The sequence below is a fragment of the Ambystoma mexicanum genome, chromosome 6p, assembly GCF_040938575.1.
Source record: "Ambystoma mexicanum isolate Mex_15411 chromosome 6p, UKY_AmexF1_1, whole genome shotgun sequence".
Classification (NCBI taxonomy): Eukaryota; Metazoa; Chordata; class Amphibia; order Caudata; family Ambystomatidae; genus Ambystoma; species Ambystoma mexicanum.
In genome coordinates, this window is record NC_090935.1 from 148301736 (window position 1) to 148316671 (window position 14936).

The window sequence follows — 14936 nt, forward strand, 5'->3', positions numbered from 1 at the left end:
ACTGTTCTTGAGTCTGAATTTCAGGGATTTATTTATTCTAGCTGCGTGCCTACTTGTAATTCATATGGGATGACTGCTCATTGGGGAGAGCAGTTGAGCAGTGATGCTCTAAATCTTTGCTTAGCCTGCTGGCATCACAAAAATGTATGCCCTGTTCTTATGAATCCATCCTTCAAAGGGTCCCTTCTTCCAGCCCACCTCCCATTCCCACCATGTTCAGGCCACGCAGTTTTATACAATTAGCATTTATCTGTACACCTCGGGTGCCTATGACCTCTACTTTTTTCTCCCGGAGAACGGGAAAGTGGATTTATTTTCTGAGCTGAGCTACACATCATGGACTGCATTATGTTCTTTTCATAATGTGCTAGGCCAATATGGTGACAATTCTGCCATGTTAACACACTGACCTTGTTTCTACCACAGCACCTGTCTGACTCTATCTTCCTCCTGTCTCACCTGACTTTGGACCATACCTTTGAATACAACCACTAAACATAAAACCTATAATACTGCCCTATCTATAACCTCTGCAACCACAACAGTAATACATGTATTGCGCTTTCTGTGTTCGTATATGTGAATATCTAATATGTGTCAAACCTAACTAAAATAATACATGCTCCTTCTACTGTGCAAACCTCAGTCTGCTCCCTAACTGCACTTATCGATACCATCATCATTGAGCTCTTCAGCAGCTTCTTCATGCAGCACCTCAGGATCATTTGACATAAAAAAAAAACCGACAACTCTGAAAAGTGGACCCAATACCGCCACTCGTTCACCCGAACCGTAAAGGGGGGAGCAAATATGATGGTGAAGGGGCCCTGGAACATTTTGTCATTTCAGAGTCAGATGGAATTACAGGTGTAAATTAGGTCCCCCGGATACAGCTGTGGCAGTGGTAGGTTCAGTTCACAAGTCAATGATGCTTCAGCTGTGTCTTCTCTTCTAGGAGCAATCTGCCATGATATATCCCATACACGTCCTGTTAACTCCGGCAAATACCCTTGAAACTCCTCCCCCAAAACTTCTGCAGCCTGGTGAGTATCTGATGCTGTGCATGTAAGAGCAAGAGGCATGTGCATCCTTCTCCCCTTCATTATTCTGTGCGTGATCAAGTGGAGTTCTTCACTGGGCTGCGTTCTCAGATTAAACAAAGCCAGAGGGAGACACTGCACACACTTCCTCCCTAACATTGCACATATTTTAGACAATTTTCTCTTCAAAAGTGCATTCATCTCCTCCACAATCCTGTTGGCCAGAGGATGATAAATTGAGCAAAGTTTGTGGTTTATACCAAATAGGTACACTATTTTCTTAAATAACTCACAGAAAAAGTGAGTTCCATTATCAGATTTGAGGACCTCACACCCCCAATAAGGAAATACCTCATTGACCAAAAATGTGGCTGCTGATTTTGTATCAGGTTGTGCACAAGGACCAGTCTCAACCCAACGGGAGAATAGACATACCACAATAATAAGGCAATGGTAATTCCCATGCAATTGCACGATCTGAATGACACCTGGCCTAGTAGAATCGTTGTCTGTCCTGTCTCTGTTCCCCTCCCTTGCCTCGTCGCGTCTTGAAACACTTGTGTATAAGCGCATTATAAATTCCATATCATATCATACTGCACTTGTTAAACATGTCCATGTAGTTGATGTGAAGCTCCCGGAACGGCCCAGAGTGATGGGGCAATGTGCCACACGACGTCCTGAGCATCTGGCCAGTGTTGTAAAGATGACATTTTGTGCAATTTGCCACAAACATGTTTATGGATTCTTGCAGTTTCGGGATAAACCAGCCCCCCTGAATGTTCGCAGCAATGTGCTGTTTTGAAACATGCGCTGGGTAGTGCAGCTGCTCAGAAGCAACCATGAGCAGCTACCGTGGCATTACTGCGGTAATGTTTTGTCTCCAGATCAAGGTGATCAGTGACTGTGAGCAATCCCTTTTTATCCAGAGGTCCTTCTCATCCGAGGGTGCCTGACCTTGTAACTCAATGATTTGCATGAGTGGTACTGCAGTGTATCGGATTGCTGGCTGCAACTGTTGTCTTGCCACGTCGGGATATGCAGTGACATCTGGCTCTCCAATACATGCCGCTTCTTTGGCAGCCTTATCTGCTGCATCATTACTAAGATAAACTGGGGCTGTAATTTGGGTGTGGGTGGTGCATTTAACTACCACTGCTAGTGTCAGTCAATAAAAGGCGTACATTAATCTCACCAGCAGGGCCGCATCCTGAACAGGTGTGCTGTCAGACCTCTGAAAGCCCTTCCTTTTCCATCTGGACAACCCTAAAATGTATGTTGGTGGTCACATACACGAAATCAGAATATATGGTCTCTAAGCATGCTTGGGATGCTTCTAATGCTTCAATCGATGCAATCAATTCTGCTGCCGGGGCCGAATAATGTGTTGGCAACATCTTTTGAACTACAACCTCATATTCCCCATTTACAAGGTGCACCACTGCTGTACCTTTGTGTCTCTGGCCAGTCTCCTGATCAATCGTCGATGACCCATCAATGAAGAGGACCTCCCCATCCTCAAGTACGTCCTCCATTGCTCATATTAAATCATCTTCAGGGCCTTCATCAGTAACCCAATCATTCACTTCCTCACCTTCCTCAACTAGTATTGCAATAAACGTGGCAGTGCCACTGTGCAGCATCTCACAATGTGAATGGATAGGCTTCACAAAATCACTTCACATACAGAGGCCCTGTGGGTGGTCAAAGTGGATTTGGATCACTCAAGAATTTCACACCCTGCGTGCTCCACATATAGTGTTACTGAACAGCCTATAGTGATTTTTCAAAAGCAAAGGCTGCAGCGGCCAGTGCCTGTTCACAAGGGAATTGACCCTGTATCATGGAATCTAATGTACCAATGTAATATGCCTGGGGTTTTTGTTCTAGGGATGTTTGCTTGCCCAACACGGCTGTCATTCTCTGCTCATTAGAATGTGAGAACAAATGCAATTCCTTTGTGTAATCAGGGGTTGCCAATACTGATGCGTTCCTTATGGAACTTTTGAGTTCCTGGAAACATGTTAAAATGTCTCCTGTCCATGTAAGCAATTCTTTCATTTTCTGCGCTTCTTTGAGTCCCCTGCAGTAATGGTTTTGTGTAACTGGAACAGTCAAAATCCAAGCTCTACAATAGTTACAAAACCCATTTTACTACATTTACTTCACTATTTTCGGCTGCGGTGTGTTCTGTACTGCAGCTGCTCTTTTTTGGTTGCTCTTTTCCCTTCATATGATATTATTGGTCCTAAGTACACTACCTCTTTTGGACAATATTGCATTTTGTCCCTATCTATGTTGTATCCTTTATCTGCAAGCAATGTTAACAGTGTGATTGAATCTGCTCTACAGCATTCTCTGCTGTACTGCACACTAAGGGGTCATCTACATACTGAATAACAGTACTTTGTACATGTATATTGCCTAAATCCATGTGTAGCACTCTGTTAAATATACTGATGGACTCACAGTAACCCTGAGGAATACTAATGTGTTGGAACCTTTTCCTGCGATAGGTAAACACTGTAAGATGTTGAGAATCATTGTGCAATGAAATGGAGAGAAATGCATTTGTCAAATAAATGACAGTGACATGCATGGCCGCCATTGGTATATTACAAAGGATACATGGTGGGGTTTGGTACAACCGGGAACTCCACTTCAGCAGTGTTATTCAAGGATCACAAATCCTGTACCATCCTCCAACTTAAAACCTTTGCTTTTTCACAGGGTAAATCACTGTGTTACCCAGGTACTCTGAGGGCACTATAATTCCTTGTTGCCACAATACCACAATTGTCATTTTATTCCCTTCACAATGGATACTGTTGTACTCTGGGTAACACTGTGCCAGGCTTCAACTTGTTGCATACTGCTCCTGTGCTCTTCAAAAGCCTTACATCATGGGGGTTGTCCATCCATAATGTGTTTGGGGCCTGTAATAAATCCTTCCCTAAGTGTGCAGGCATGCATTGAGCAATGAGTATAGGATAAGGGACATTCCTATGCTGGATAGTTATTTGACCTGGCATACAAATCTCCAATATTACTTTACCTTCATTATCAGCATCCTCGAACAGCTGCCCATCCGACACTGCACTCAGTGGTTGGGCTGGGTCAATACAAAAAACCTTACGCCACTCATCTCCCTCCTCGTTAGTCCCTATAAACACTAACCTACAATCTAAAATCAGCACCCCCTACAAATCTAACATGATATTGGTACCGGGACCCTGACCTTTGGGCACAGCTGACCTAAGCTAAAATTCAGAGGGTGCTCTCCATGGTTTGTTCCTGATGCCTGGCACGCAACTCATCAAGACAGTTGCTCCATACATAAACAAAACTGGTGAAAAAAGGTACTCCTCTAGTGGTGCCATCACTGTACAATGCTTGTGCTATTGCCAGGACTCTAGCATGATAAAATTCCTTGAGTGGAGCACACAATCTCTTCTTCCGAGAATTAGCTTGTCATAATCAACTTGCTTAACAGATGCCTGCCTAAGAAGTTCACCAGAGTTGCAGTTGAAAACAGTAAAAGGGCTAACACCTCTTGGTAACCTACCTTGATGGGTAAGTCTTCTGTAAATGACACCAAATGTATTGCCCCACAGAGCACTTGCATGTCCATATACCATTCCTGAAGAGGGAAAGCGCCATTCTTTTATTCATGATTGTGTTGTACCTGTGTCTACCACAAAAAGGAATGATTTGTTGCCTATCTCTACATCTACCAGGGGTTCCTTTTCCGGTTTGGCAGTAACTGATAAGACTGGGAACACCAAAGCTCTCTGTCGGCTGTCCTAATTGGGGTATGTGTTTGACCCTGGGAACACAAAGGGGTTACCGCCCACCACACTTGCCCCAGTATACGGTGTTACTGTGCCTTTCGGCAAAGTATTATTTCCACACTTGTGGTGCTGACTGTTGTGGCTGTTGCTGCACATACACTGGCATGCTTTTGGGCACTGGAAATTGCATCTGTGGTGGTACTGGCACTTGATACTGGGGCTGTTGGGTCTATTTGCAAATCTGCACAGACACTACATCATATGGGGTACTGGGGGCATCATCCCATACGGTTGTGGGTGAGGAACCGGGGCCCCTGATACACTGTGATATATGCAGGGTTCATGTACAGCCACTTGCCTACTCCGGTTATCTGGGTATTATTGTCTGAATCTCCACCCATTCCTTAGCCTCGATCCCCACCCCCTGATCCAAATCTTCTGAAGCTCCTTTTCAGCATATGATTGAACATTGCTACAGTCTTATCCCGTGGTTCCCCTGTCTCAGCCTTCCACATCTCCTCAATCTGTACTATGTATTGTCCTAGGTCTTCCTCCTCTTTAACATGCCATGCCATTATGTCCAGTGTATGGCTGGTGTATCAGAACTAAGCTGCTTTTAAGCATCCCATACTTTAGCCCGTTAACCGTTAATATGCTCTCCGTCATGATTGTCATCACCCATTCGTAATCCTGGATACAACACTCTTTTCCAAATATAGTCTGTGTGGTCTCCTAATAATGCAGCAAACACATTTTTCATGTGTCCTATTTCTAGTGTATTACCAGCAGTATGTTTCTCAAGTGCATATATCCATTTGTCTACTCATGCTGCAAGAGATGACAATGCCTTTATTAAATTATGTCTATACATGTGTGCCCAGAGCACATACTGTGATCTACTGGGACCTTTATGTAACAGTGGAAACTGCCCTCCCACCTTCTTAGCTGGTGACCCTCCCCTCCTCGCTTCCCCTTCACCAATGCAATGTGACCTGGTTGTGCTCTCAATCTTAGACCCCACAATACACTTACTCTGCCTGTGTAAACTTGCATCGTTCAGAAATTCAAGGGCTCTGAATGACTGTTGTTTGTTTCCCCTTGTTTCCACCCTCCTTGAGCACGTTGAAACACTTGCCTTGTTTATAGGCACTTTACAAATAAACATTACCATACCATACCATACCATACCAATGGGCCTACACAATAAAATCACACTCAATTACAAATGGTTTAGACCCTTCCTCTATGCACTTGTCTCGGGAAGAAGGAATTTATCGCCTCACACTCTCTTTTGTGGAGTGGAGGGATCCTAGGTCCTCCATATATTGGACCTCACCTCTATGTGATTTCCAGCAGCGCTGCATTTCCTCTGCAATTTGAGAAGATCCTGTTATCTCTCTCTCTTCTCTTTTACCTCATAATATATCCAGCTACTTTGGAAGCGGCCACTGCTTACACTGTGTTCCAATCAGTGACAGCAACGTTGGTGCGGCTTGACGTGTGCTTTGTTTTTTTTTGGTGCTTTCCTCTAGCAGACGCGCATTCGGACGCAGGACTCGCATCCGGAGCATTCGGAGCTGAGGTGAAGCATTTGTTCTAGGAGCGGGAGCAGCGTTCCCTGGAGCCGGAGCCGTACTGGAGTACTGGCCACAGGACTCGCGCCGTCTATTCAAAACGTCTATTTAAACGAGTCGGCAAACAGGAAGTTCTTTCCCCTCGGTGAGGTGGCGAGGTGAGGTGAAGCGAGGCGAGGGGTGATAGCACTATACTACTATACGCGCTGTCTGCCGGGCTGAGGTGGTTGAGGTGCCATAATCCCTCTAATAGAGGCACAGACACTTTAGTGAATAGAGAGCCAGTCCCCCCGTGCTGTGACTTGTCGTATATTTTCTACAGCCTCAACCCCTCGCCCCCCTACTCACTTTCTACTCCCTTAACTCCTTTTCACTTACCTGGCTCCTCTGGCTCTTATAAGAGCATCATAGTCCCTTCAGCTATAGCGCTGCAGCAGTTAGAGCAGCTCTAGGCTGAAGTGGTTACTGTACTGTTAAGAGCATTAGGGGAGGGAGTTGCCTATAATTACTGGCTCCACTTGACCTCTCACTTGCTGTGCCTGGGAGACTGCGGGCATTGCCTTTGATCCCGGTTCATAAAGTAATTCTATTGTGATATAGAAATAAACCACAAGCATATGATACGAACATTCTATAGATTGCGAGCGTCATCTCTGTCTCCGACGCCTGGCAGTTTTGAGTATATGTATTAGAGTTTCAATGATATGCAACTCAATTGCGTGGGCTGCTTACAGTGACAAAGGTGAACGGATCTACACTATTGCTACTGCCACTGACTAGCCTCACCTGGACCAGGGACTACACTAATTAACTGACTGCAAGACTTTCTTTCAATTTTGCACCCTCTATTTTTGCAAGATCTCTTTTAGAGGGGAGCGGCAAGACATATTATGCTCACAGTTAAGAAGTGTTCCGCTACGAGGTATAACCTTCGCAACCGGAAGGGCAGGACTTCTACATCAGGGATGAACAAGTGTAAGGGAACTAAACCTGCACCGATGGAAAAAGGCGCTATTACTGACTTTTTCCCAGTCCGGGCACCGTTAACCCAATAATCTCACCGCCACCTGTGGACAAGGAGTCTGGCAGCCACAGTATGATTAACAACACAGAGGGGTTAGGGGAAAGCGCAATTGATAATAACTCACTGCTAGATCTCTGCTTATCCATGCAGAGATCCATGATCCCTCTTCCAGGAAGCAATGCTGGTAACCTGATCAATAGCTATCAACATCAGGCTATTGATACACAACGTGAAGTATACAACAGACTATCTGCTTCCCCTAACTTGGACGTACACTTGGATTCATCGGAACCATAAAACAGCAGAGATCATGGGGAAAGCTGTACGACTTTGCATGACCTGCAAGCCTCGGTCACGTCCTTACAATTTGCATTAAACATTCTGCTGAAGATGTGTGGGAAGATACTGGATGTTACCCTCACCTTATCGGTAGGAGATACAGAGAAAAATAGTCTTAAGGAGCCTGAGCCCGAAGAAGGCAACGTTACTATCCCTGACAGCTCTGAACCTGCGGACCCTGACTCAAATGCCACAAACAACTCGGAAATTTACTTTTCACGTAAACAGTGACGTCTGACCAGAAGAGCGATTGGAAGGAAAAGGCGCCAAACTGTGACTATAACATTACCTGATACAGCAGAGTCGGAGGATGTAATCTCTAGACCGACTGAAGGTAGTACGCTCAAAAAGGGGCAGGGAAAAGCTAAACAGAAAGCGGCACGAGCCCGCAAACGCACTGCAGGAAAAGAGGGTAAGTTGACCAGTTGGCTCATTCTTGACAAGAGCAATACCTCTCATCCAGTAGTGCGGGAGATCCAGAGCCATCTCTTTGTCTAGACGTGCAGGACACAAACTCAGTTCCGAATATTACAAATAATGAATCTGTCATTTCATTACCACCGGATAACGAATCTTCACCACCAACAATAGTGCCAGCTGAGGACAATGGTAATACTATAGTGCCTCAAGGTGGAAGAATTAGCCTCATTAAAAATTTGCATTAAACCAGCAACCATGACTGGATCACCAGATCAGCACTGATGACCAGATTGCACTCCATTCCACAGCTGAGAGTACTGCGATCTGAGGACTTCGAATTTGTTGAACCACTGAAAGACAGGAATTCCAGCACATCGGCTTTACACTGTAAATTCTTAGCTTACAGCCAATCTGAAACATAACTTTAAAAGCAGCCTGAGGGAAGCAGACATGGAAGTAGATGATGACCCTAATATGATTGATCCACAATAGCCAACGCAGATGACGAGCACAAAAACGGAAGAAAGTACAACACCACAGTTACCAAAAGGCGATTCAGTACAGATGGCAGATGTACAGAATGTTCTTAAGTGGCTCGTGGAGTTTCTCCCTGCACTAACATTAAGACAATGAGATCAAAGCCTAATATCATGGAACTGTCGGGGATTTAACCACCTACTAACTCCGGATGGCTCAATCCCCCTGTTAACAGGACATACCTGCATATGCCTCCAGGACACGTGGCTTACCTCCCGAGCCCTGTTAAATGGTTATACTATACACCAGGAATTAGCCAAAAAGGGGAAGAGGGGAAGACCATATGGAGGCCTACCCACTGGAATTTCACATCCACTAAGATCCACCCGTATCCACACGAACATGGATGAATTTGTGTTAGCGGTGGAACTTGAACTTCCTGGTAAAGACATAGTGGAGAAAATTCTGTTGGTTAACATATACAATCCTCCTGAAACTCCTCACAGAGATCTTATTCAGGAAGCCTGTCATGATTTGATGATTGATTGGTTGACAGATGTAAGGAAAAATCTGGTAATAATCGCTGGTGACTTTATCTGTCATTTAGTCGGATATGTGAGCACAAGTAACAATCCCTTGCTGAAGAGAATAGGCAAGATGAGACATGCAGGTGCAAATTCTGAGGGTCTACTATGGCTCAATTTCTTCAACTCATGGAACTTTGAAATTCTAAACGGTAGAACCAGCAGTGATTACCCGGGACAACCAACATGGGGTAATACTAAATCCAGAAGTACACTCGACTACATTTATGTCAGCCCGTCTATGGCCACTTGGGTCACGGATATGAAGATTAATGACAATGATTGGAGCGATCATGCAACACTTACACTTACATTCAATTACATGATACAGCACGTCCAGAACAGACCTCTTGGAGAGCTGAAGACGAACCATGCCTCCTCAAATATTCGCTGGTCTGACAAAAATATCAAAAGAGCTGCAGAATATATGATTGATAAGCCAAACATGGGTCGCAATGAGCTTCTTGCTATGACCAGCAATGAGATTGCAGAATGGATTACATCATTCTCGCATAGTTATGCAACTGTTAAAACAAATATGCTGGCCCTCGAAGTTAAGTCTACTAATGCCTTTGACATTGAAATCAGTGACGCAAAAAGAATCCTAAGAACAGAACTGAAGAAGCTGCGCAAAGCGTCTATTACATGGAATAGTTACCTGCATTTAAGCAAGAAGCTGAAAAACGCTTTCAGAGAATGGCTCAGGCAGAAATGCCAAGCAACTAAATTACTGAAATGGCAAAAGACAGTTCAAACACTTTGCACAGGGAATTCTCGATCTATATGGGGACTGCTGAGCATGGCAAGGGGAGACACTAACAGCTCTTTGTTTAACCCATTGGGAGGAATTCCTGAGAACCCGCAACCACACTGCCCCTGGCAAGTCCCAGGAGATGGACATTTTGGGGCGACCTCCTCCCCCTTTTAAGGTGACAGTCGAATCACTGATTGCCAGGATAAAAAAGCTCAAAACATCGAGAGTTCCTGGGCCTAATGGCCTGGCTAATGTTATTCTAAAGAGCAATCCGCAATACTGGGCAGAAGTATTTGAGATACTATTTGAAAAGATCTTGAACGATGGGTGTATTCCGGAATCCTGGCAGACAGCAACCCTGGTCCCTGTTTATAAGAGGGGTGACTGCTTGGACCCTTCTAATTACCGATTACTGTCCATGTTGGACTGTAGAAGCAAATTATTTGCTGCATACCTACTACACGAGCTACAATTATGGGCAGACAGAGAGAAGATCCTAGACCGATTTCAATGCGGTTTTAGGGGCGGATATTCTACAATACACAACCTGGTAGTAATGGACATACTTCGAAATAAGGCCAGAACACCAGGTAACCCGCCCCTATATGCTCTGTTTATTGACTTAAAGGCCGCCGTTGACCTAGTCCCTAGGGAGCTACTGTGGTCTAAACTTGAGAATTTGGGCTGCCCCAAAGGAATACTACACTATCTCAGACTGCTACACCACAATACTACAGTCTCCCTGAAGTTAGACTCCAAGGGGAATATGACCAATAAGATCAGACAAAATCGTGGAGTAAAACAAGGATGTGTCACGGCACCAATACTATACAATCTGTTTGTCCACGATATACCCAAAATATTAGCATTGGAACACAACTGTCCCCCTAAGATTGGCGCCGCTCACTGCCTAGTCCTAGCATATGCGTGGACCAGACCATTAGCGGTATCCGAAGATCAGCAGAGGCATTTTGGTCTTATACTCAATACAACGGCCTGGCAATCAATTTGAACAAAACCCAGATGGTAGTCTTAAGATACCATGAGTGAGTGTCAAGATACACGGGACTGCAATTCAATACACCCCCTACTACAGATATTTGGGCATTGAGATTGAGCCCAAGGGGCAATACATTATGTGTAAACAGGCTAGAATCACGCGAGCGGCCCAAGTTACAGCCCTGATATATCGTTTTTCCACATCTCATTGTGGGTACACCATCTGGGCAGCACGACAGTTATACCGCCAGGTGCTAGCACCAATGATAACCTATGGCCTAGAAGCACTACAACTGATGGACATGGAGTGGCTGAAGATTCTAGAGGGAAAATACTCGGACTTCCGGCATGCATACCCATGTCCATCCTCAGACTAGAACTGGGTCTCATTTCTTGGAAATCCCAGGTACTCAGAAAAAGAGCTGAACTGTATTTAAAAATGACACCCCATACAGATAATCTCCTGCTGGCTGCTATGTACTGCGAAATGAATAAGTCCTCCTCATATCCACTTATGAAAAAACATATAGACTGTTACCTGGAACGATTGGCTGGACCCAAAGGCAACAAGGGACACAGCCTCTTCATTTAGAGCGCTATCTAAGAAATCCGAACTGCATTACTGGATCAACAATTTTGCATATCTGGAAGATCTGAAGTGCTAAAAATGTGTCCAATATATGAATTACACCTTTAAGAAGCCATTAGCATACTTGAATCTTTGCTCTTCACTTGCGCCTGAGACGATTTATTCTCCTGCTAAAGATTGACCAGCTTCCGGTACTGGCTATAAGCGGGATTAAGAATAATGTCACCACACTTGAACGCTCCTGCCGATTGTGCATGGAGAGATCTGAGACTGAAACTGGCAAACACGTCCTTACCAGATGTCCGGCTATACTAAACGTCTATACAACATGCTATGTAGACTTTGTCCACAGATTGGACCACAACAGTAGCAATGACTTCTGGCTAAGGGCGATCAACGCAAGGGGACTGAAACTTTACATTGCAATGTACAATGTGTGGTTGACTATAGAGAAATTACTGGATATAAATATATAGTCATCTTGCTGTCTAATTATGTTAGCTCCCACCAGAGCTCTATCTATGAACCAATAAGTCTCTGTACTAGCAATCTGTTTTCTAGAACTTTTACTCTCTAGAACATGTAATAGATACAACATAAGTCATTGTTAAGTACAATGTATTAATTATACATTACCTAGATATTTTTATCTCTTATTTTTTGGTTTTGTACTGTTTATTCCGGGTTCTGGTTATTTGTTTGCTATCCATCTTTCAACTACTATTCTCTATCTTCTGTTCTTTCTTTTGTACTTTACACTCTAGATACTCTTAAAAAAAAAAAATCTTTTTTTTCTTTTCCCTTTAGATATTATTGTTAATGTTTCTCTTTTAAAATCATTACTAATGTATATTTTCTTACATGATGTTACAAGAGTATTTATTTTATGTAATTTATGAAATGTGAAAAGCTTATGTTAAGCTATAACACATTCATAATACATTAAATTAAATTATAATATATCCAGTGACGCCATCTTTCCTCTAAATGCTATGTATTGTTACATGGTCGTTTCCAACCCACACACTCACCATAAGGTCACTCCACACATACACACATACACACTCCCCCTTCATTGTTTTCTCCAGCAAAGGTGCAATTACATGTTACAAGGAAGCTGGCGGTCTGCTTGTCCTGTTTCTTTTTCTTACATGGGCGTGACCTAGCCTCATTCTCATCCTGCTCAGCTAATAGATGTTCCAGAGTGTCGCTCGTGCTGCTTAAGGGAGAGGTGAGGCTATCCTTTAGTGGGATAACCACTTTAAAGCGGTCTTCAGTGACTAATTCTGTGATCTACATGCAATATAGATTTTTAACCTGAACTACATGCTTTTATCTGTGTGCTACTTACTCTGTGATATTTATTATTACATTGTTACAAGGATGCCGGCGGTTGGCTTGCCCTGTTTCTTTTTCTCACGGGGCCGTGACCTAGCCTCATTCACATCCCGCTTAGCGAATAGATGTGTTGGTGTGTCGCTCGTGCTGCTGAGGAGAGAGGTGAGGCAAAGGTGAGCTTAAGGCAAGCCCGACTGTGCCCGACCGTGTTAAGGCCGGGCTGGGAGGACCTATATGTTTTTCCCGATTCGATCTTCTTGCCTTGGCTCCCTACAATACTCACTTTCCTGTTGGGTGGTATGATTCTCCTGCACCCGGTCTACTCATAGATGCCCAACCGCCACCATTGTAATCTCTGGAAACATTTGACCTAAGATTGTTGCTTCTCAACGCGCGTTCCCTACCAGCCCATGTGGCCAATATTTACCAGTTATTATCTTGTCGTCAACCTGACTTAAGTTTTCTAACAGAAACATGGTTGCAGGAGTCTTCGGCTACTTGATTCAAGCCATACCGGATGATTTTGTTATTATCCATGTTGACCGTCCCATTTCGCAAATGGGAGGCAGGGTGGCAGTGATTTTCAAAAACACCTTAAAGGTTTCTAAATTGGATTTCCCCCACACCCTGGCAACAGAAGCTTTACTGTTTCGCTGTGTTCTATCTCCCTGTTTTATATGCCACTTTTTGCTCATCTATCGCCCTCCCGGGTCACACACTGGGTTTTTTGAGCCCCTACTGGATATTGTGGCCGACCTTCATACCCAATTCTCTCACCTTGTTGTGTTGGCAGATTTTAATTTGAAATTTAACAAACCCCAAACCTTCACTTAGCTTCTCCTTTTTTGATAGCATGGCTGATTTAGGTCTTGTTCAACTAGTCTTGGAAGCTACTCACAAGTTGGGTAACAATTTTGACTTGGTTCTGGCCAACAAATGTTTATTGACCACTTTTACTGTTGAGCCAATACTTTGGTCTGACCATTATTTGGTGTGTTGTCTGCTTAAGGGGGTTCAAATGTAACAAAAGACAGTGCCTTTGAAAAGATGGAAACAGTGCTGGAGCTCCGTTGACCTATCTAATATTATTTCAACGGTCAAAAGTAAAGGTTGAGAAGCTTCTGCATCCACCTTATTAGGGTTCTCCCAATTGCTGCTTGAAGCAGCTGATATAGTAGCCGTCTCATGGCTTACCCAGCCTCCTAGACTCTGTTCAAAACCTTGGTTCTCAGAGAATCTTAGGTCACTACGTTTCATATGAGGCAGGCAGAAAGCAAGTGGCGGATGACCTATGACCCAAGCCTTAGATTATGTTACAAATTATTTGCGGCAGCCTACTCTGCAGCTATTTTGTCAGCTAAAAAGACCTTTTACGCCCAGAAAATTGAATCATCGATGTGTCAACGCAAATCGCTTTTTTTGGTTGTGAGATCTCTTTCATGCGCAGCTAGACTGACCCCCTCTGTTAGCCCAACTCAAGATTTTTGAGATTTATTGACACAATCTTTCATTACAAAAATCGAGATGATACGTGCCAATATTGCGAGGGCTTCAACAACAACTGTATCTAACACTGTGACTGAAACACAGGCTCCTATGAGTCAGACAGCCTCAGAGGGCTGGTCCTCCTTTCTGTTTTTTACGAAGTCAGAGGTACTCACCGCTATTCAGAGTATTAAGTCTGGGGCCCCTTTAGATGCTATTCCCTTTGCAGCGATGAAGGATATATCCCCTGAGCTGCTGTGTCAGATCACTGGTGTGGTCAACAACACGTGCCAGACAAGCAATATCCCGTCTGAATTTAAGGCTGCTATGGTGATTCCCATACTTAAGAAGCCTTCAATTGATCCTCTGCTGCCTTTGAACTATCGCCCTCACTGTTTCCGTTTCTTACGAAACTTCTTGAGTCGCTGGTTTCTCCGATGCTGTTGTCCTATTTGGAATCGATGGGGCTTTTTGATCCTGGCCAATCTGGCTTTAGGACTAGGCGGGGGACAGAGAGTGTCC